Source organism: Eptesicus fuscus, chromosome 2 (assembly GCF_027574615.1).
Source record: "Eptesicus fuscus isolate TK198812 chromosome 2, DD_ASM_mEF_20220401, whole genome shotgun sequence".
NCBI classification, from domain to species: domain Eukaryota; kingdom Metazoa; phylum Chordata; class Mammalia; order Chiroptera; family Vespertilionidae; genus Eptesicus; species Eptesicus fuscus.
The window spans coordinates 31977290-32001612 of record NC_072474.1 but is presented as its reverse complement, the minus strand read 5'-3'; the positions used below and the strand labels follow the sequence as shown (position 1 = coordinate 32001612).

At 39.5% G+C, this 24323-nt stretch overlaps 1 long non-coding RNA gene across 1 annotated transcript; it reads left to right on the top strand.

Moving 5' to 3' along the window:
- The first annotated feature begins 10266 nt into the window (after positions 1-10266).
- On the top strand, positions 10267-11395 carry LOC129150683 (uncharacterized). Its single transcript, XR_008557405.1, has 3 exons — positions 10267-10315; positions 10824-10873; positions 11331-11395. It is a non-coding gene; the product is annotated as an uncharacterized LOC129150683 (long non-coding RNA).
- The last annotated feature ends 12928 nt before the right edge of the window (positions 11396-24323 follow it).

Sequence of the window (24323 nt, the reverse complement as noted above, 5' to 3'; positions counted from 1 at the left end):
GCCTCTATCACTGGGACATGATGGACAGCACCAGCACAGGACATCTTTGTAACTATAAATACTTATCCTTCAGACAATATTCAGACACCAGGCAATACTTCTCCACATCTCATGACTATGCCCTTAAGACTAAGGGGGACTTTGTTTTACTGTCATCAAAGTTTGTGAGTTGTGCCCCCATCAAAATCAGAAATAGACACCATTCCAGTGTGCAAGGAGGGTTTGGGCAGCAGGAATAGTTAGGTTAGAGGTTAGATAAATGCTCTTACTTGTTAAACCCATTTTCTCAGGTAGCATGAATACAATAGATGTGTGTTTATGGATATCATTTTCCAATAGTGTCAAGTGTTTATTACCTTGTATCTCTTTATTGTCCAACTCACGTTTCTATGAATACTTACAAATTAATTCAGTATTTACAATCAAGAAATATTTTACAATTTTATATAATTTCTTTTTTGTTTTTATTAGTGTACATGCACAGATCAGGAGGGAGGCCAGAACACTATATAGATAGCTCATGGGCTAAGCTAAATGGAGCACAATTTTTGTTCATAAAATTTTTATTGGAATACAGCCACACTAATTTGTTTTATGTATTTTCTATGGCTGGTTTTGAGGTCATAAAACACAAAAACTCTAAAATATTTGTTACCCAGACCCTTATAATAAAATTTTTCTCTCATCTACATCTACATGAAGTGCAATACTGATTTTTGTATATGCCTAGATGTTGCTTAAGAGATGGTAAAAAAATAAGTGGCTGTGAAGGGTCATAAAGGTAATTTCACAAGAAAAGTAGAAAACTATGCCCTTACAGAACACATACCATCGCTGTTCTAAGCTTTATTCACACTACCCCCAAACAGGAAACTATTGAAATTTCCATCAGTTTAATTGAGAAGTACATTGTACTGTGTCTTGTACTATATTCATAAAATGGAACGATTCTCAAAAATAAAAAAGAAGTAACTTTCACATACACTCAACAGCATGCATGAATTTAAAAATATTATGCTCAGTGATAAAAAGCAAATTAAAAAGAACACATTGCATGATTCCATTTATTTAAATTCTGAAATAAGTAAAACTCATAAAACTCAATGGCACAAAAACAAGTATGTTGATTAAAAATTGGGCAGAATATCTGAGTAGACATTTTTTTCCAAAAAAGGCATGCAGATGGCCTACAGGCAAATGAAAAAAATGCTCATCATCAAGAATCATCAAGAAAGTTTAAATCAAAACCACAATGAGATATCACCTAACACCTATTACCAAAAAGACAAGATGTAACATTTGGCAAGGTTGTGGAGAAAAGAGAACTCTCTTGCACTGTATGTGGGAATGTAAATAGGTGCAACCACCTTGGAAAACAGCTTAGCAGTTTCTCAAAAAAATTAAAAATAGAAGTTCCATATTGTAATGAAAACCTAGTCATGTGAACAAACCTCCAGCTGGGAACCCTGTTATTTATCTGGGTAGTCATATGTCCTGCTAATGGTGATGCAGTGTCAGGAAATTCATTATTAAATGTGAAAAATGGAAATAGAGGTTGGGCACAATTGTTAATATTCCTCTGGTTAACACATTTCCAGGTTCATGCCCTTGGCACAGCCATTTCTAACCAAACAAACTGTGTTATGCAACCTTTCTGTTAAAAACCCACCCTATACTTACCCATTTTGCTATCACCTGCCATAGTACTTATTGATCATTAGAGGCCCAGTGCACGAATTCATGTACCAGTAGAGTCCCTCAGCCTTGCCTGTAGGATTGGACCAAAACATGCTCTCCGACATCCCCAGAGGGGTCCCAGATTGCAAGAGGATGCAGCCAGGCAGGGGGACTGCACGGGTGCATGATCAGGGCCAGGGAGGGACACAGGAGGTTGGCCAGCAGGGGAGGGACCACAGGAGGGCTCTATGAGTGTGTCCAACCCATCTCACTCAGTCCCAATTGACTGGACCCCAGCAGCAAGCTAACCTACTAGTCAGAGTGTCTGTCCCCTGGTGGTCAGTACACATCATAGCAACTGGTCAACTGGTTGACTGTTTCCCCCTGGTGGTCAGTGCATGTCATAGCAAGCTGTTGAATGGCCTTAGCATATCATTAGCATATTACACTTTGATTGGTTGAACAAACGACTGGATGACCGGACACTTAGCATATTAGGCTTTTATTATATAGGATTGTCTTTCTCTATATTCTACTATCTGGTAGGTTCACAAACATTTGCAGTTGAATATATGAATGAATGAATAAATAATTAATGTGTCTCCTTTCATACTAGCTGAAGTTTAATAGGTTGTTTGCTCATTTCTACTATTTTTTGTTTTTCTGTTAAGTGCTCTATTTTTTTCCTTTTCCCACCTTCCTGTGTGTAATGCTGACCTCTTGTACAATAGCATATAAGAGAATTTGAATGAATGTTAAGAGCTATAGGTTAATATTTATTAAAATGAAAGTTGCTAGAGTGCACACTAGTATAATATTGGTTAAAATGAGATAGGAAACAAATTGAGCCAAAGGTATAAGAACTTATTTCATGGAAGAGACATTTAGAATAATTGAAAGTAACTCAAAGAGCAATTTAGGAAAAGAGAACTCTCCAAATATGAATATATTGATCAATTCTTTTCACTTTTTCATTAAGCAGTTATTGAATGCCTATTTTATGCAGTATACAGCCTATATAATTGTTACAGAAGGCCTATTGATTCTATATATGTTGAACCCACTGTATACGATTTTATTGGAAGTTTGGGGAAATTATTATAAGTAAGTAGAAAGATATTCAAAACTTGAAATGCTTTATCTTCAACTTGAAATTCACTGATCTCACATTATTTTTACTTTAAAAGATTCCTACCTAGGCTTTCAACTATATCTCAGACCAAAACAATAAAAATAAATAAAACAACGTAATCTTTCTGACATTTCCATGAAAATTGAATGCTCTTCCTCTACAAACACAGAAGAGCAGTTTCATTACTGAATGCCAAGGATCACATATCCATAAAATACCAAGAGATTTTTCCATGTCATTCAATCATGCAGCTGACAATCTTCAAGAAAAACCCCTTTTCAGTGAAATGTAATACTTTAATGAGCTAATTAGTTAGCTCAGGAAGGTGATTCTGTGACATTACTTATAGAATTCCTCTAAAATCTACCTGTTCTTGCTGTTAATTTATAATAAATCATATCTGATAGATCTATCTAAAATATATGTTTTTTAAAATGAAAATTCTATTGAATAGCATTTTTTATTTTATGACAGGCTATTGATTTCTATATTATAGTGATTTTAATACTTACATTGTGAAATATATAATTTTACTTATCCTACCTTATTATAGAGAAACATGCAAATTGACCGCACCTCCGCTATGCCCATGATTGGGCCTGCGAGAGGCTGGGGGCGGGACTCCAGGTGGCCTTCCCGGCTGTTGAGAAGACCAAGATGGCGGCGCCCAATCCTCTTAGTTCTGGGGGTCCTCCGTGGGATCGCCACGGGGGTGGCCGGGCCAGCCGGGCTCTCCGCGGGTGATCCAGGGGGCGATCGCCAGCCGGGGGGGGGCGTGCCCGGCCCAGCCGGGCGCTCTGCTGGTGATCCAGGCTGCGATCGCCACGGGGGGGGGGCGTGCCCGGCCCAGCCAGGCGCTCTGCTGGTGATCCAGGCCTCGATCCCACCCGGGGGGGCGTGGCCGGGCCCAGCAGGGCACTCCCGCGGTGATCCAGGCTGCGATCGCCACCTGGGGGGGCGTGCCCGGGCCCAGCCGGGCTCTCCGCGGGTGATCCAGGCGGCGATCGCCACACGCGGGGGCGTGCCCGGCCCAGCCGGGCGCTCTGCTGGTGATCCAGGCGGCGATCGCCAACCGGGGGGGGCGTGGCCGGGCCCAGCAGGGTGCTCCCGCTGTGATCCAGGCTGCGATGGCCACCCGGGGGGGCGTGGCCGGGCACAGCAGGGCGCTCCTGCGGTGATCCAGGCAGCGATGGCCACCTGGGGGGGGCGTGGCTGGGCCTAGCCGGGCGCTCTGCGGGTGATCCAGGCTGCGATCGCCACCCGGGGGGGGCGTGGCCGGGCCCAGCCGGGCTCTCCGTGGGTGATCCAGGCGGCGATCGCCACCCGGGGGGGCGTGGCTGGGCACAGCTGGGCTCTCCCCTGGTGATCCAGGCGGTGATCGCCACCGGGGGGGGCGTGGCCGGGCCCAGCAGGGTGCTCCCGTGGTTATCCAGGCGGAGATCGCCACGGGGGGGGGGGGTGGGGGGGTGTGTGGCAGGACTTGCCCAGCAGCTCCCAGGGTCCCTGGGAACATTGCAGGCATGTGGTTGCTGATTCCCAGACCAGGCCTCTGGCCACAGATTCATAGCTTTGCAGAGACCTAGGGCAGGGATCTGCTTTATCTGCAGAGAGACAGAGGTTCCGCAGTGCCCCCAAGACGTGGGTGGGCCCAGCCAGGGATCAAGGGGCATGGAAGGACTCCTGGCAGAGGGGCAAGAACCCTCACCCCTGAGGCGGGGGTTGAGGGGTGGAGCCACCTCAGTGGACGGGGTGCTGCACTGCAGGGTACTGGACTGATTGACGTGATTCAGAGAAGCTCCCAGTGCTAATGGGCCTCGCTCAGGTGGCCTTCACACTTCAGAGGCAGTGACTACTGCTCCTGCCTTCACCCAAAAGCAAGCTCGCTACACCCTGCCCCATAGCAGAGCATGCCTAGGCAGTGAGTGGGAAGCCTTCCACCTGCTTCCGAGAAGGGGGGAGCAGTAAAGAATGGGGGGAGAGGAAAGAATGTGGAGCATCCGCAATGAAGAGGTGCTTGAGAAAGAGGCTGGGACACCTGACTGGAAGGTTTGTTCTGTTTGCTGGGCCGCTGCCCCTTAGGAAGCGCAAAGAGCATGGCTCTGAGGGCTTCCTGTGTGTTCTGAGGGCTTCCTGAGTCAAGTTCCACAGCCAACTGGAATTGGCCTCAGTTTCCTGGTCTGTAAAATGGATGAAGCGTGTCCCAGTGCCTTCACTGATCTTTGATGGCCAATTGAGATACTATATAAAGAAAATGAGGGAAGAAGTGAGAAAGAAAAGGAAGGACAAAAAAACACAAGAGAAAGACTGAAAGGAACCTGTAAACCCATTGTCACTTAAATAGGGAATATAGTCAGTAGTGTTGTAATGATGGTATGATGCCAGGTGGGTACTAGAAATATCAGGGAACACTTTGTAAAGTATATGATTGTCTAACCACTATTCTGTAACTAATATAAAACCTGAAACCAATACAAAATAATGTTGAATGTAAAGAAATGAAAATTGGAGTGAAATTTTTATGAATTTCAAAGATTAAATAAAAGCTGTAAAGGAAGGAAGGGGAGAATAAAAAGTGTTTTTCATTTTGCCACTTCATTAAAAAGACAGTTGTCTTTATGTGGTGCTTTTATGCTTTTCTAAGTCATTATCTCATTTTAATTTCCGGGCAACTTAAATACAAGATAAGTATTCCCTCCACTATTTAAAGAAAGGAAATCTTGGTGTCTGGTCCTAATGATTCAATCGTCAAGCCCTTATTGTAAAGCAGGGTTAGTAAAATTTTCTGTGCAGGGTCATATCTATACTAATAAAAGCCTTGGGGGTGATCAGGCCAGCAGGGGAGGGTATTTGGGGGCAATCAGGCCCGCAGAGGAGCAGTTAGGGGTCAATCAGGCCAGCAAGGAAGCAGTTAGGGCGCAATCAGGCAGGTAGGTGAGCGGTGAGGAGCCAGCAGTCCCGGATTGTGAGAAGGATGTCCAACTGCAGGATTAGGTCCGATTCCACAGGAATCGGGCCTAATCCTGCAGTTGTACATCCCCCGAGGGGTCCCATATTAGAGAGGGTGCAAGCTGGGCTGAGGGACACCCTCCCCAGTGCACGAATTTCGTGCACCGGGCCTCTAGTTGGAATATAATTAGCTCTACCATCAGTGCAAAAATTTCAGTCTAGAGATCATCTCTGATATATATTTAGGAAAAATAAGCTGAGTCTTAATAATCATGTTTGTATAGTTTTCTAACCCCTTTTTCTGACAACTTAAACAACACTACCATATACTCTTAAAGACACGGGGGGTAGGAACCACTGCTTATTTCACCACTCTCTAATTATATCACAAAAGACTTGGCACATAGACAGTATTCACAAAATAAGGCTGACTAAATGAAATGTTAGTAATGAAAATAAAAAATAGTACATGATTGCCCATAGCCCTACATGAGATTACTCTTTGATGTGCTAAGATATGTCAAAATCTTCACAGGGAGGTGAGGGTGGTAGAGGGTGGGTCTAAATATTAGTGAAACACAACTGATCATCAACAACAAAGGGGCTAGATGTAGGTTCTAGGTATTTGAGAATAGGGTTGAAAGACAAGGGAATATTTTATACTAGGGTAATTATTTTAAATATATATTTTTTATTTATTTTAGAGAGGAAGGAAGAGGGGCAGAGAGATAGAAACATCAATGATGAGAGAGAATCATTGATTGGCTGTCTCCTGCACGCCCCCTACTGGGGGTCAAGCCCGCAACTTGGGCATGTGCCCTTGACCAGAATCGAAATGGGGACCCTTAAATCTGCAGGCCGATGCTGTATCCACTGAGCCAAACTGGCTAGGGCTAGGGTAATTATTTTACTAGTAAATGGAGTTGCTCTGTCTTGCTCATGCATGTGGTTGAGAAAGTGTGGGCTGTTCAGCTGGCTTAAAGATTCATTACCTTTAACTCATTGTCTCTCACCTACCCTGAATTTTTTCAGCAGAACAACTATTAATTATTCTTCAAGCCTGTGCTGTCAGTCCTTTTTTCCCTTGTACATGCTGCTATTTTTGACAAGACAGTGACATCTTTCTCCACCTATTACAGCCTCAGAGAGGTTTCAAGAAAAGCTATAACACTTTTCTCTTCAGCAACCCACTCCCAGTTCAAGTGGATTTCTACACCTTCAGAAATGATTCTCATTGCGTACTTAAAATCAGGGAACATGCATTGTCACTATATTAGTCAGGGTTCTCCAGAGAAATAGATGTAGATAGATATAGATTAGATAGATGATATAGATAGATGATATAGATGATAGATAGATGAGATAGATGATAGAGATAGAGATGATATAGATATATATATATATATATATATATATATATATATATATTTTTTTTTTTTTTTTTTTAGTTTTTATTTTTTTATTTTTTTTTTCCAAATTTTTTATTAAGGTATTATATGTGTACATATTTTACCATTGCCACCCCCCACCCCACTCCCATATATGCCCTCACCCCCCAGAGTTTTGCATCCATTGGTTATGCTTATATGCATGCATACAAGACCTTCGGTTGATCTCTTATGAGATAGAGATATATTTTAAAGAATTTTAACATACAATTATCCATATTCATATCCATATAGATATACAGTAGGCACATAGATTTAGTTTAAGAATTTGGATCACATGATTATCTATAGCTACATAAATGGATATAGTTATATAAAGAGATTTATTTTAAGGAATTAGATCATGTAATTGTGAAGGCTTGGATACTTCAAAAAACTATGGAGGAGGCTGGCAGGCTGCAAACTCAGAAAAGAGCTGCAATTTAATCAGAATAATGTTGGGCACTATGGTCCGCCAACCTGACATATAAAATTAATCATCACAGTCACCATTGCCTCCTTAATTTCTTTTTTTTTAATTTAATTTTTTTATTGTTTAAAGTATTACATAAGTCTCCTTTTTCCCCCCATTGACCTCTCCCTGGATGTCCCCATCCTCCAGCACATGCCCTCATCCCCCCACCCCCCCGGTCTGTGTCCATTGGTAATGCTCATATGCATGCATATAAGTCCTTTGGTTTATCTCTTACCACCTCACCCCCATATTCCCTCATAGGTTGGACAGTCTGTTCAATGCTTCTATGACTCTGGTTCTATTTTGGTTCCTCAGTTTATGTTATTCATTATATTCCACAAATGAGTGAGATCATGTGATAGTTATCTTTCTCTGACTGGCTTATTTTGCTTAGCATAATGCTCTCCAGTTCCATCCATGCTGTTTCAAATGATAAGAATTCCTTCTTTTTTACAGCAGTGTAGTATTTCACTGTGTAGAGGTACCACAGTTTTCTAATCCACTAATCTGCTGATGGGCACTTAGGCTGTTTCCAAATCTTAGCTATTGTAAATTGTGCTGCTCTGAACATAGGGGTGCATATATCCTTTCTGATTGGTGTCTCTGTTTTCTTGGGGTATATCCTTAGCACAGTGCTTGATTTAATTGTAGACACTTAATACATGTTAAATTAAGAAACACACCTAAGCTGTTAAGCTCTACCAAAGGAAAAAAATAAAATCTACCTCACTGTTTAGAATACATTGGTTAGGACTGTAGGCAAACTAGCAGACCAGGGCTGATATGATGTGTAGTTATAAATTTCATAAGCAACAAAGATCCTATCTAATAAAAGAGTAATATGCAAATTGACCATACCTCCGCTACACCCACAAGCCATGCCCACCAGCCAATCAGGAGTGAGTATGCAAATTAACCCAACTAAGTAGGCTGCAGCCACAGAGTGAGCAGGAGGCTTGGGTTTCCCAGGCAATGGAGGAAGCCAAATTTCCCGCACACCCTGGCCTGCCTTGGCCTCCACTCAAGGCTACAAAGTTTCAATTATAGAAGATAAATAAATCCCAGATACCAGGGCCTCCACTTGGGTTGCCGGGGGTGTGGCTGGCCTGAAAACTACCATAGGCCCCTCGCCCAGGCCACCCCACACCCCAAGGGAACCCCCACCCTGATCCGGACACCCTTCAGGGCAAACCAGCCGGCCCCCACCCATGCACCAGGCCTCTATTCTATCTAATAAAAGAGTAATATGCAAATTAACCATCATTCCAACACACAAGATGGCTGCCCCCATGTGGACACAAGATGGCCAGCAGGAGAGGGCAGTTGGGACAGACCAGGCCTGCAAGGGAGGGTAGTTGGGGGCGATCAAGCCTGAAGAGGAGGGAAGTTGGGGGTGACCAGGCCTGCAGGGAAGGGCAGTTGTGGGGGAACCAGGCCTGCAAGGAAGAGCAGTTGGGGGGGACCAGGCCTGCAGGGGAGGGCAGTTAGGGGGGGACAGGCCTGCAGGGGAGGGCATTAGGGGCAATCAGACTGGCAGGGGAGTGGTTAGGGGATGATCAGGAAGGCAGGCCGAAGCGGTTAGGGGCAATCAGGAAGGCAGGCAGGTGAGCATTTGGGAGCCAGCAGTCCTGGATTGTGAGAGGGATGTCTGACTGCCCTTTTAGGCCTGATCCCAGTAGGATTGGGCCTAAGTGGGCAGTCAGACATCCCTCAAGGGGTCCCAGGTTGGAGAGGATGCAGGCTGGGCTGAGGGACACCCCCCCTCCTATGCATGAATTTTGTGCACCCGGCCTCTAGTTGATTAATAAAGACAGATTGTTATTTTGCATGGTGTGAACCTTCCCTTTGGAGAGTTTAGTCACCATGGCAAAGCTGTACTTTCTTGAAGGAATATATGCTATGTCTATATATATTAGCTGTCATCTTGGCTCTGTCACAAGTAAGCATTCTTACTCAGTGTTTATTTTAAAAATCATTACAGTTGAAGTCTTAAAATTCATGCATGTCAAAATAATATAATGGCATGTGTGTTCAATGTTGTTAAAGATAGAGAAAATCTGACACATGAAACACATACTGACCTCAGTTACTTTTATTAGTTTCTGAAAGAATAAGTCAGAATCCATAACTTGAAACACACACACTTTAGAAAAGTTTTTTTAAACCCCAAATAGATACAGAGAACAGATTGATGGTTGCCAGATTGTAGGCAGTTTGTAGGGATGGAGGGCGGGACTCGGGGTGGCTGGGGTGGTGATTGGGCCGGCAGGACGCAGCGTCTGGGCCATGAGCCGGGCGTTTGGAGGCCCCAGCTGATGGGGCGGCGCGGCTCCCGGAGGAGGAGTCTGGTGGCAGTTGGGCCGCAGGAGCGCGTGGCAGTGTCCTCAGAGGACGCAGGTTTCCATGTAGCCCTGGCTGGCCGGCGGAGGGAGGGCTCATGAGGGAGCTGGAAGGCAGAGGAGGCGGCAGCGGCCCCAGCCTTCCTGGGCGGGAGGCGAAGGCAAGACCCCGGCTTGGGCTCAGGACCACGCCCCCACCCCGCCTCACCCTAGGGGCCCAGGGACTTTGGAGCTGCCAGCCATACAGGTCCAGACCAGCAGACAGACAGCCTACACGTGCATGATTAAATCATGCACTGGGCCTCTAGTGTTTTAATAAGTATGTATGGTGTCAGGGGAGTTTTTGATATATCAGGGGGACCATTTTGTAAAGTATATGATTGTCTAAAACTATGCTACACACCTGAAATGAATACAAAATAATATTAAACATAAACTGTAATTGAAAAATAAAATAAGAGAAAATATATTCATTAACTTTCTAAATTTGTTGTTAAAAAAGGCAATCTTCCAATGTGGGATGAAAAATATTTCAAGAAACCCATTTCTCTTGTTTTTGTATTTTTAAAGTCTGTGTAATTTGTGTTTTAAACTTTATACATCGTAATATCCTTTTTACTTGGTTGTAATATTTATTTTAATATTGTTTTATGTCCTAACTTGGTAAGTGATTTCTTAGTAAAGTTGATAAGAGAGAAAAATTAGTCTCACAGTGACTATATATCAAATATTTATACAGCACTACATCTATATCTTAATAGGTTTGCTTGCTTTGCTATTTCAAATTGTTGTGTTGCCTTATTAACATCTCATTTAATTCCTTTTAGCAACCCATTTCTGAGGAAAGATGTTATTAATTTCTACCAAAATAAAATGAGTAAGTACAAAACTATCCCAAGTTAAAAATAAAGTTATATAGTAAAACAGAGAAATGAGTGGAAAATAAAGCATCTATCTGGGTGATTCATATAAGGAATACAATTACCTGAGTAAATCTCAGTTTCTTCCCTTAATTATCAAATTAATTTCCAATGCTTTTCTTAACTGACTGAAATACAGCTTATGTTCATGTCATATAATGTGTAAGTCTTTGGATCTATTTACTGATCCTCAAAGTTGATCAATATGAAACTTATGATCCTTTGTAAAAATTCCCATAAAACCACACACTATCAGGTTTTAAAAAAAACACAGAGAGAAGATTGTATGGCCTCATTTTTTTTTTAAAAAATGAGTGCTTCAAGAGTTCCACAAATGGAAAAACAAACTTCTGCTGTAATATCTGTAGACATGGAAAAAGCACTAGTTGCTGACAAGGCTCCCTCTAATTTCAGGTGTTCCAGCTGTCACGAACTCACTCTCGTCCTTAAGCAGAACTCTCTCTCCTCCATCTGCCTTCTATCTTTAGTTCCAGAGTTGCCTTAAGTGGTCTACTTACCCAGATTGTCATCTCTAGGGGAAATGGAGTCATCTGAGTTTACTGGGAATGGAATGCTACCCTGAGAGCTAAAGCAAGGAGATGGACAAAGGCATACCCATTATCTACTTCATGTCTGAGGACAAACAGAGCCCAGGAGCTAAACCCTGTTTAAAAAACAAGGCAGGAATAATGCCTTTGATCAAGCCAACATGTAAGACTGGAGTGTGGATGTGGGAAGAAGGGGAGAGAAAATGGGGACATCTGTAATAGTGTCAACAATAAAAACACAGTTTATACATAAACTAGGAGGAGCCCGCTGCGGTATCTGGAATGACTCCTCCTAACACAGCTGAGCATCACAGCTGGGTGGTCTGTCAGGTGTGAGGGGTGTGTGCATGTGCTGAGACTACTGAGTGGTATAGCGTCAAAGTAAATTTTTATTTCTACTATTTCTCAGTTCCTGATTGTAGCAGTTTCCAGTGACACAGTGGCTCTACTGAAGTATGCTCTACTTTTTTCACATCCTCCTGAAACCAGCATGAAGGATAGACTAACTGATCAAGACATTAATTGATCAGGAAACCATATTTCTATAAATAAAGCCAAAACTTAAGTTACTTTTTTGAATAACTTATTAATTGACTTATAACGAGCCTAGAATCAATTATATCCTAACATATATATGGCTTCTTTTAGGATCCCAAGTGTAAGACCTACATTTTTTTCTATGTTAAACTTAATCCTGCCAGATCTGACCCAATATTCAAGACTACAGAGACTGTTTTAGATTCTGATTGTTACCCAAAATGCTAACTCTCTCTCCTAGCTTTATGTCATCTACAATTTTGAAAAGTACACGTATTAACTGACAGAAAGTTCATAGTATAATTGCAGAAGTACCTTTTAGCAGGATTATCCCCAACATTATTTCCCCTGTTACCTAGATTTTGTCAATTTTAATGATTCGTTGTATTCTTTCATTAGAGCCCTTATAGGAAATAATTATTTCAGAATAATTAAATAAATAATAAATCAAATACTTATATGCTTTAACTATTTGTCATAAAAATAAATATGTCAATCACATATAAAGTGTTCAAAAATAATAAATCTTTTAATCCATAAAATAACTCTATGAAGTAGATATGCACTATTCTTGGCCATTTCAGAAATGAGGAAACTGTGGCACAGAAAACCTAAGTGATTTGCCAAAGTCATAGAGCTAAGTGGCAAAGCTGCACGTGAACCCAGATACCTTTCTTTACAGTCCATGTGGATGATCACCAATCTCTACGGACTTGTACATTATCATAATTGTCACATAGGACCAGCTTAACGAAGAGCTTCAAGATCTGATTCTAAGATATCACCACTCTGGGTGAAACCCAGGGTGATAAGGCCCAATGTTATCTGTGTCTTGACATCTCGTGAAACCTGGAGGGCCTCAAATGGCCTAACCACCAGTCCCCTCCCCACTCTGCTGCCTTGGGTAACAACCTTAGCCAAACAACACTTCTTCCCAAGGGGATCAGGTGCAGTTCCTATTATCCTGGAAAAGCAGGCTTTAGTGTCTGGAGTTATTCAAACAAGCCAGTCACATCCTCCCCAGGAGTCATTGCAACCTTCTGATACCACAAAGTCTGCTTCCCACAGCCCCTGGTTCCTCAATATGTAAAATTATAACACAGTTTTATAAATGTTTCTTTTGTTTTAGACTAGCACATGATTAATAAAACAATATGTTTTAAATGAAATTTAAGATTTTAGAAAAGTGTTGTTTTTGTAATCCTCACCTGAGGATATGTTTATTGACGAGAGAGAGAGAGAGAGAGAGAGAGAGAGAGAGAGAGCAATATGAGAGAGAAACATTGATTAGTCCCCTCTCATATGCACCTGGACCAACTGGGGATCGAACCCACAACCTTTTGGTATAAGCGACAATGATGCTCTAATCAACTGAACCACCTGGCCAGGGTGAAAAAACTTTCTTTTTAAACACACAAAATGTTATTGAAAAAGAAGATAATGATGTATCTCTTTATATCTTACTGTATTCTATGAGTTACAATAAGAACTTCAGGACTTCAATATAATAATTTATTAGATGATAATATGTTTATAATATGCTTATTATAAATATAGGACAGTAGAACTTAACTGCATATGGGTGACTCCACAGAGCAAGGGTCAGAGTTACGCTCTCAGGCAAAGACCCAACTAGCGGATGTTCCCTTTGAGATACTGAGAAATGACACATTGTTCTGAACATTTCTCTTTTAATCTCTCTTTCTCTGTCTTTCTCCATATGCTAGAATCTAGTATAGGCTACGCTGTAAGATCCAGGAGCAAACAGTGGCTAACACTCAATGTATTCTGGAGTGTGTACTAGGAGATATGATGAATGTAAAGTTAATTCCTCAGACACTTCATCTTTGAGACTCAGGTTTCTGTCCTGTTAATTTGACTTCCAGTATACATAGATCATTATATACTTTTTATGTTATTTGTGGTGTTCTATATTAAATATGGTTTGAAACATTGTATCTCATCCTCTGTTTACTTTGATACCCTACAAATAAATGTTCTTCTATGCAACCCTTACTAAATGCTCCTGTGAGAGAAGAGCTACAGCATGCAGAGCATTATGACAATAATTGGAAAGCTCTTCTCACTTTCGGACCCAGAAGCCACTCAAATGGTGAAGGTGGCTAGTATGTCTGTATACAATGACTCTTCACTTGATCCACCACAGATATAAAACAGAAAAACTGCTGGATTTGGAGAAATCAGTCCCAGGTCTTTTCCCAAACCCTTCTACCTTCTAGGTATAGGTCTGTGGAACTGTGTCTTTTCTGTCTCTCCATGGTTAAGAAAACCGACTCTGGAGCCAAATTTCCTGAGTTGTAACCCTGATTCTGATTCTTTTAAGGTATGTAATTTGGGAAAAGTTACTCAAACTCACAATTGTCATCAATAAAGTGAATATAGCCCAGCCAGTGTGGCTCAGTGGTTGAGAGTCGACCTATGAATCAGATCAAGATTCAATTCCTGGTCAGGACAATGCCTGGGTAGCAAGCTTGATCACCAGTGGGCCGTGCAGGAGACAGCCAATCAATAATTCTCTCTCATCATTGATGTTTCTATCTCTCCCTCTCCCTTCCTTTTTGAAATCAACAAAAATATATTTTTAAAATAATAGAAGATAAGTAAAGTGAATATAATAATAGAATACACTCTATATGTTGTCATAAGGAGTAAGTGACTTTATATTTGTAATTCTCTTTTAAAAGTAACTGACACATAGTAAATGCTGCATGACCCATTGTTGGATATTTAGTGTATATGACTTAGATAAACTGTAGAGTGTTTATAAATATCAAATGTAATAATGTATATGAAAGAGCTTTAAGTATTTTTAATAACTACATAAATATAACATATTATTTAGAATCACTGAATAATTATGTAAATTAATATACAATTATTTCCTCACATACAACTCTTCATTAACATTAATTCTTCATATGGAGAATAATACAGAAAGCTTGTTATATAATAGTATTGTTCTTGTGATTTTATTTTACCTTAATTTTTTCTTTTTTTTTCCCATCACCATTTGTCCCCTCTGTGCCCTCTTCCACCTTCACTCACCCCCTTCCCTACTACCCACCATCATCATACTGTTGTCCATTTTCTATGTTTACTGAATACTAGAGGCCCAATGCACAAAGATTCATGCAAGAATAGGCCTTCCTTCCCCTGGCTGCTGGCATCAGCTTCCCTCCTACCGCTGCCGCCACCCACCGGGGGATGTTCCGAGCCCCGGGGTGGCTGCTCAGAGCATGGCCCCACCCCTGGTGTGTGTCCGCTGGGGCTGGGGGTGGCACACAGTTCCCCCCCTGCCCATCTGTGTGCGCAGCTCCTCCTGAGTGGTAGTGATGCCCCACTAATTTGCATATTATATATATATAAATACATATATATATATAATCTTCAAATTTGCCCATGGTGCCTAGATAAATTTGCTAATAATTTGGGAATGTGAGATATGTTATATGAAGACTTGAATTATATCCTGGGAATAAGTCTCTCTTCCTGTTAAATCTCCCTCAGAACTATCCATATTATTATCATCAAATATTATTCTTGTAGTTAAGTATTTGGTAAGTACAAATTAATGAGAAATATGTGCTTTCTGCTGAGAGGATCCAGTCTCCTTTCAGATCATTTTATATGTACTAGTAATTGATTAGTAAACATTAAGGGAAAATAAATATAAAGAATAGAGTAAAAATAAATACTATGAGTTTTTTCCTACAACTATCTGCATATGATGTTGATACTGATTTCAGCAGAATGCCTTTTTCTAGAACTATTCTCTCTGTGTGCATCTGTGAATGTGTGTGTGCATGTGTATGTTTTAGTTCTTTTCTAGTGGGATATGTGAAAGAAAGAAAAGTTCCTACTTGTCATATACTAGTGCTTATATATGTGCCAATTTCTACATTTTTAAGTAAACTTTTCTGAAAGAGGCTTACTCTTACTTTTACCGTGAAGAAGTTTTCCTCAAATGCACATTGATACATTATCAGAGTAAATCACTGTTTCCTGAGATGAAACTTAAAGTAAGCCACACCATCACTAAAAACTTGGTGGAGATGCATAGTTTGTGCCTGGAACTCTAAAGATATTGTGAATATAAAAATAAATTTAAAAGGTTTATGCTCTCAGGCTTATTTTTACCTTTTTAATTACTGAGATGTGGTTATTGTAATTTGAGGGTCAAAAGCCCCATATCTCTGTACAGAGAAGAAATATTCATTAAAATTAATTAATTAAAATCATTAATGTTCTACTGTATAGTACATTTGTCAGGTCCAGCCTGACAAGTTGAACAGGGCTGAGGTAGGGAGGTGGGATTTGAGAAAAGAAAGAAAGACAGGACAGCGGGGTTCGGGAGGGCGGCGAGTCTTCGAGAGACTGCGGCGTGTTTATTAACTCTTTAATGCCTTTTATACACAAATACTGAATAGGAGGTCTGTGAAGAGGAATGTACTCTTTGTTCCTCTTAATCTCTAAGGGAGAGATAGAGCAGAAGGACAAATTCTTGGTACAGCAAATCTCAGTAAAATAGTTACAGACTTCTTGGTAAGCCATGAAAGGGTTGTTCTCATTCTACTGATAACCGCCATCCAAACAAGTCTGGGAAAGCTGTGTGGGTAAGGGTCCCAGCCTTGCTAGTCCCTTCAGGTGCAAGGACCGTGTCAGCTTACACCCTGGCACCAACATACATTAGACACCATTCTCTGCTTGGAGGAAGATTGCAAATTATCACAGAATTCCTGCAAGGACAGTAAAAGAAAAGCTCTTATCAATAGTCATCAAGAATGCCATGCTTTTAGTCCAGCCAAGAGTGGCTAGGTTGGTTGAGTGTTATCCTGTGCAAGGTTGCTTGTTCAATCCCCATTCAGGGCACATACCTGGGCTTCGGGTGCAGTCCCCAAGTGGGGCATGTATGGAGGGCAACCTATCCATGTTTCTCTCTCACAGTGATCTCTCTCTCTTTGTGTCTCTCTGTCTCTCTGTCTCTCTGTCTCTCTCTCTCTCTTTCTCGATCTCTTCCTTTCTCTAAACATGCAAACAAGTCCTTGGGTGAGTGTCTGCAGAGAGACAGTGATGCCTGATAGAAACAGGTGTGTCCAGGGAATCAGCAGAGGTGGTAAGCAGGAGCGCAAATTCTCATGTTATTCACTATTCTGTTGGATCATTCAGAACTGCCCTGAATACCAATTGTTACATGTATGCTGGACTTGATATTTCATGTATGCTTCACTACAGACTGAAAGTTTGTGTTCCATCCCAAAATGTATATGCTAAAACCCTAATCCTCAAGGTGACAGTATTAGGAGGTGAGGCCTTTGTAAGGTGATTAGGTCATGAGGGTGCCCCCCCCCCCCCCTGAATGGATTAGTGTCTTTCTATAAGAGACCTCAGAGAGCTCTCTAATCCATTCCACTACATGAGGAAACAGTGCAAGATGCTCATCTCTGAACCAGGAAATGGGCCTCACTAGACATGTAATTTGCTGACACCCTGTTCTTATGCTTCCCAGACTCCTGAATTGTGAGAAATACACTTCTGTTATTTATGAGCCACCAGCCTGTGGCACTTTTTAATAGCAACCCAAATGCACTAAGACATGCCCCAATCCTTCCACTTCAATCACATGAAGATTTCTCAAAGAATTAGGATCTTGCAATTGGGATGTAGGTAAGAGCACATGCAATATAGGACACACTGAAATATAATAGAACAATGGATAGCTGGTTTACTTTTCAGAAAATATTGTATATATATATTTTTTTTTACAAAGAAAGAATTTAGAGAGATTTGAGAAGCAATAAAAGTGGCGGTTCGATTGCTAGTCCTCCATGTGGCCATTAATGGTAGATGTAAGAACTTTGAAATTTAACCTAATGGAAAATAGGATTGACATACTCATTAAAATTAAAGCATTTGACCCAAACTGTCACCTGCATGGGACACTTCCTTAAATGGGGCTACCAGCAGAATCAGGATATTAACTCTGTGGGTCTTCTCATTATATCAGCACAGGAACTATTGAGGCCCCAAAGTGGATATTGTCATGATGATTTTGTCCTTAAAAATATGTCCCCTGGACTACATTTAGAAGAAAAAAAAACAAACAATAATGCAGCAATAAAGCAACTAACTGAACAGAAACCCTGAAAAATTCTCCAAAATCAGTGGAAAATTATTGATAGCACCTGTTTTAGATAATTAGTGACAATAACCCACTCATTTAAAAATATATCTAATAATATTATTTTTAATTTTAAAAGAGTCTACTTTTCTGTCCCCCCAAAAGAAATTCTATACTAAGAACAATTAGCTCTGAGCTCACTCTAAAGTTGTCACAATAAAACCATATCATCATTTTTGTAGAGGATATTTATCTAGGAGTGGTGTCAGAAGTGGATCTACTTAGCACATCCAAAATCATTCCAAAAATTATTAAGTCACTAATTGAGAAGAAAAAAAATCCCCAACCCTAAGTTACACTTTCCTGAATGGCTTGGTCCAGCAAGAGGTGTTTCTACCAACCTGAACACTGACTTCAGGGTCAGTTTCTGTTAAAACACACAATTTTTTTATGTGTTTACAAAACTTAGACTATGATAGGCTCCTTTCTTCCAAATCAAAGACTAAAAGAGCCATGCCACTGAAAATAATTGTGGATTGTTCCAGAAAGAGTTATCATTCATATGGAAAAGCAGGTTTATCTGGTATCTGTTAAATATGAGCTTCCATAATATCAGATGTATACACCAAATGTTCTCTCATCTATCACTTAAAAAGTATAAAGCATCATGTTTTACCTGAGAACATAAATTCTTAATGTTTATAAAAATCCCCTGCAATGTCATACACTTATTCCACCCTTTGTTAATAGTTTGTAATGATATTGAATTTTGGAGTAATTGTGCTTAGCACCTTCTTATTTTCCATGGAGAATGCTGCCTGGATAATCACTCACTTTCAATATATCATCGAAGACCCAGGCACATCATTTAAATGAAAAGTTGATATGAGACTCTCCTCCACCAGTATTCCACTGACTTCACTTCCCATCTCCCCTAAAATTTTAGATTTAGTAGTTTATTTTATATTTTACTTATAAAGAGATAGGTTGATCTCAGTCAAAAAGAAGGATCACATTTATAAATTTAATTCGGGTAAACAAGTTGGGGACAGGGAGGTTTCATGGTGCAATAACTTTTGTAATGAGTCAACTTGACCAGGCTAAGTCCCAGTTACACAGCACGAGTTCAGGTGCTGATGTAAAGGGAATTTGCAGATGCAATGGAAGTTCCTAATTAAGTGACTTTTAGTGAGAGAAATTATCCTGGATAACTTCAGTTAGCTTGACTTAGTCAGCTGAAAGGCCTTAAAAACTTTAAATAAGGTTGTCAGTCCCAAGAAACAGAAGAAATTCTGTGTATGGACTATAGCTTTGACTCATCTCCCTGGAGTTTCTCCCTGGAGTTCCACTGGCTTATGATCTTGCCCTTCTGGTTGCCTGTCCTCTGGATTTGGGTCTTGGATCTCCAGCTTCCACAACTCCATAAGACAAATCCTTGTAATAGATCTGTGTGTGTGTGTGTGTGTGTGTGTGTGTGTGTGTGTGTGTGTCCAAATGGCAATATTTAGATAGCAGTATATATTCACTTGGAATTTTATATGATTCTGCCAAATTGCCATCCAAAATGGCTATATCAATTTTCTTTTCACCAGCTGTCCATAGAGGTTCTTATATCTCTACTACCCTCAACAACAACAACAACAACAACAACACACACACACACACACACACACACACTAACATATATATATATATATATATATAAAAGCCTAAGCGACCTTAATGACTGGATGAACAGCCGGTAGCTATGACGTGCACTGACCACCATGGGCAGACACTCAATGCAGGAGCTGCCCCCTGGTGGTTAGTGCACTCCCACAGCCAACCTCCCTTGGTCCCTCGCCCAGTCTGGCTGGCCTACCCCAATTGGCCTGATTGGGACTGGGCAGGAGGCCCCAATGGGCCCCAATTGCCAGCCAGACTGAGGGACCCCACCCATGCATGAATTTGTGCACTGGGCCTCTAATATGTGTGTGTGTGTGTGTGTGTGTGTGTGTATGTGTGTGTGTATGTATATATATAATCTTACTGATTCAGCTTCTTTTGTTGAACCTATATTGATACATATGGAATCTATATTAAGTTGTGATGATAAATCTGCATTCATCACCCAGTCTAAAACCAACAAAAGCCCTCTAAAAATATGTTAGATTTGACATTTGCTTGTGTATGTGTGTGTGTGTGTGTGTGCGTATGTTAGCTTAATAGTCTATTTTAAACTTTTTTCTTTTTATTTAAGTTTCTGAAGAAATTCAGCTAACCTATTTGAGAGATTTGTGATACCTTATTCTATTCTTCTAATCCAGAATTCAAAGTCTGAGACCTAATTTTGCTCAATCAGGATGCATTTACTAGTACATCCCATTGTAGAAGGTGAAATCACTGATTTCATGACACAAAGATTAAAACACTATCTAGTCTAAAATAGTAAAGCCATGACTTAAATTTAAAAAATGTAATTCCCCTAATTTGTCACATTAAATGCTAGTTATTTCATATCATTAGAGATGATTCAAAATTATACATCTTCATCATTAAAAATTAGATCAGTTGCATTATCAAAAATAAATAACAAAATCAGATAACATTTTTCACATCACATTAACTAAATTTTAAAGCATTAGGTAATAGTTTGTATTAGTGATGGTAATGGAGATGTGAGAACCTCCATAGATAGCTTGTGAAAAGAAAATTGATGTAGCCATTTTGGATGGCAATTTGGCAGAATCATGTAAAAGTCCAAGTGAATATCTGCTATAACCTAAAGATCGCATTTGGACATGTATTCTAAAAGAGCTTTCTCAACTTTATGCAAGGAGACACAAAGAATGATGTTTATTGTAGCATTCTATGTAATAGTAGTATAAAAATAGAAACAATATAAATATCTGTCTTACCAGGTTGTTTTAATAGTGTCATTAAATTCTTAATGTTTGTAAAGACTTGAAAATTCCAAAATTCAAAGATCCTCTGACAGCTAATTCAACAGTCTGATTCTTAGTCTTCTTATTTTAATTGCTCACTATATATGCACTAATTTTTATGAAGAGTAGCAGCAACCATAGTAGAAGTAATGAGTTTGTTTTAAAATCTGAGTGTGATTATTCTATATTGCCTTGTAAAACCTTCTTCTTTCACTTAATATGTCTTGTATGTCATGTAAACACATACAAACATCTACACACTATAGATTAATGCCCCTTTTGATGAGAATTTAGGTTGTCATCTCAAGAAACTCCTAACCTATCAAAACAACAAGCAAACATACATCCTGAGGTTTTAAAACAGATTTTAATTGATCTGTGAAAAGTTGTCTTCCTAGGGTTTGGGTAGAATAGGACCTGGGTAGGAGTGGGAGGCATTAAGAGTGAAGTATAAAAATTACATATTTGCTGCATTGTGCTTTTCTTAATTTGGTCTTGACATTTAATGCTTAGTAAGAGTTCACCAATGTGTATAACTGAAGCAGTTTTTGTTTTTTTTTCTCTAAAACTAAGTAAAAAATGTATAGGAGATCACTGTTTTAAATAAAATTAACAGGGCAATGTCTGATTCCTAAGGCAAAAAGGATAAGTGGTTCTAATTCTAAAACAGTTTAACCCTGGGAATGGTTAGCTTCAGTACATTTTCATGAACAAAAATGAATAATGCTTTATAAATTTGACTATAAAGAGGAAGAGAAAGAAAGCAAGACAGAGAGAGAAAGAAACAGAGAAACATTGTGATTATTTGTTTATGAACAAAAATACTTTCCAATATGTCTAACTCTTGCCACAATTTCATGGACATAAATTCCAAAAAGGCGATATAACAAAAAAATAATTTACCATTGAGGGAACACTGAAAAAATCAACACAAATTTTCTAGCAGTACCAAATTGGCTTACTTTAATTTAAGTCACATTAATTTGCATGAATTTACAGTTCAACTTTGCTGAGCTCAATAAATATGTAAGAATTAACTTCCTATAATTAACACAAAATTGAAATAAATTATTGGAAAGTGTTAAAATGCATTGTTCATGAACAAAATGAACTTTAACAAAAGATGTATAACAAACACCCAGTTATAAAGACTTTAGAGCAATAGGAATTGTGCAACAAAACACATCAAGAAGAGCAATTTCTGTTTCAGCACCAAAGGCTGTTAAGGCATGCATGTTTATGCTAATTTCATTTATTCTGATGAAGGTTTTAATTGTACTCATTTAAAAAGTTAGACTAGAAAATTTAATGTTTTTCTGGGAAGGTAAATTTTTACTAATTTTTAAATGAACACTGAAAAATGTTATTCAAAATTAAATAATTGTTTATGGCATGTTGAAGAATTAATAATTAACATAAAGTTTTTAGTTTTTGAATGTCAGCTTACTCTTAATTTATTATAAATTTTCTGTTGAGAGAGGATGTATGAGTGTGAGTCATTACATCAATATTACTTTTTATATCAATTTAACAACACATTAACCACAAATGTGCAGCTGCTATTAGTACTTACCTCCTTTAAAACACATTGCCATGGAAAATTATTGAAACCTTTAATCAAATGCTAACAAGGTAGCTTTGGCTGTGAATAGAGCTATACTTTATTTGCTTAAAAAATGCTTTTATATATTAAGTATTTTACTGACCTTGCTTCTATAGATATTATATAACAAAAATCATATTCACTAGAGAAGTAAAGACTGACATTAAGCCTTAAGAACTTTACTTAGAAAAAGAATATACACTGATGATATACATAAAAATATAACTAGCATTCAGACTATCTTTTACTTAAACACCTAAACAGAGTTCACACCCACCAAAGCAGTTACACAAATCATGTAAATGTGTTACCCTGACAGTCAGCTGGAGCACCTAGAAGTCTCCCCCATTGGCCAAGATGGCATCAGGGGGAGGCTCTTACACTGAGCAGCAACAAAAGCTTGAAATATGAATGGACAGGACCCAAAAAGAAGATGAGTGGAGATAGCCCCCAGTGCACCAAAACATAGGAATATAATTGGATAGTAAAAAACAAACAAACAAAAAACAGAAACAAAACAAACAAACAAACAAACAAACAAAAGCCTCCCCTCCCTCTCCCTTTAAGAACAGCACAATTGAGGAGGAAGAGAGATTGGTCTTTGAGAATGAAATTCGCCATTCTCCCAGGTCATGTGGCTCCTGAATAAAACCTCTTTCCTTTTGCACCAGAGCCTGCCTCATGAGTTTGGCTTTAGTTGAGGCAGGCAGCTGAACTTCAGGTTTTTTTGTTGGATTACAAATTGGTTGAGCTAAAAAACTCAGAGATTAGTAGAAATCAGAATTTCAATCAAAAACAAAATATGGTTTTGTACAGTTTGTCTTTTAATCACTTCCCTTAAATGACCCACTTGTCAGTGAAAGAAATTGTTTATCATTTATTTATTTTAAATAGTTATTTTTTATTTGATTATAAAACTATGTATGGGTTTATTGTGGAAAAATTTTAAAAATATAGAACAAAAAAGAAAGTAAAAAAGTCCTTAATCCTACCATCCAGGAAAAACATGCACATTTAAATATTTTATTCATACACTTTGAGATATACATGGATGTGTACACACACACACACACATACACACACACACACACCGATGTCAGAGAGAAATTTTCTAGTTTATTCTGTCACTCTGTGTAAAAAGGCATGTTCCTAACATATGATTTGCACTTCATAAATGTTTATTAAATTGATGAAGCTGTCTGATTTAAGACATGAACCTTCTGCCTGGCTGATGTTGCTCAGTGGTTGGGCCTTAATCAGGAACCAACAGGTCACCGGTCCCATTCCTGCACGGGGCACATGCCTGGGTTTTTGGGCTTGATCCCCAGTAGGGAACTTTCAAGAGGCAGCCAATCAGTGAATTTTGTCTCTCATCAATGTTTCTCTCTATCTTCCCTTCCTCTCTCTCTAAAAATCAATAAAAAAATTAAAAAATTAAAAATAAATAAAGTTAAAAAGACATGAACATTCTACGCTCTTACATCCTGGCTACTGTATGATCAATTATGCAGGTTGTATTTGGAAGCATCAATGATGTTGCAAGGGGCCTCAGGGACCATATATTATTACTAAAGGCCCAGTGCACGAAATTCGTGCATGGGGAGGGGGTCCCTCAACCCAGCCTGCACTCTCTCCAACTGGGACCCCTTGAGGGAT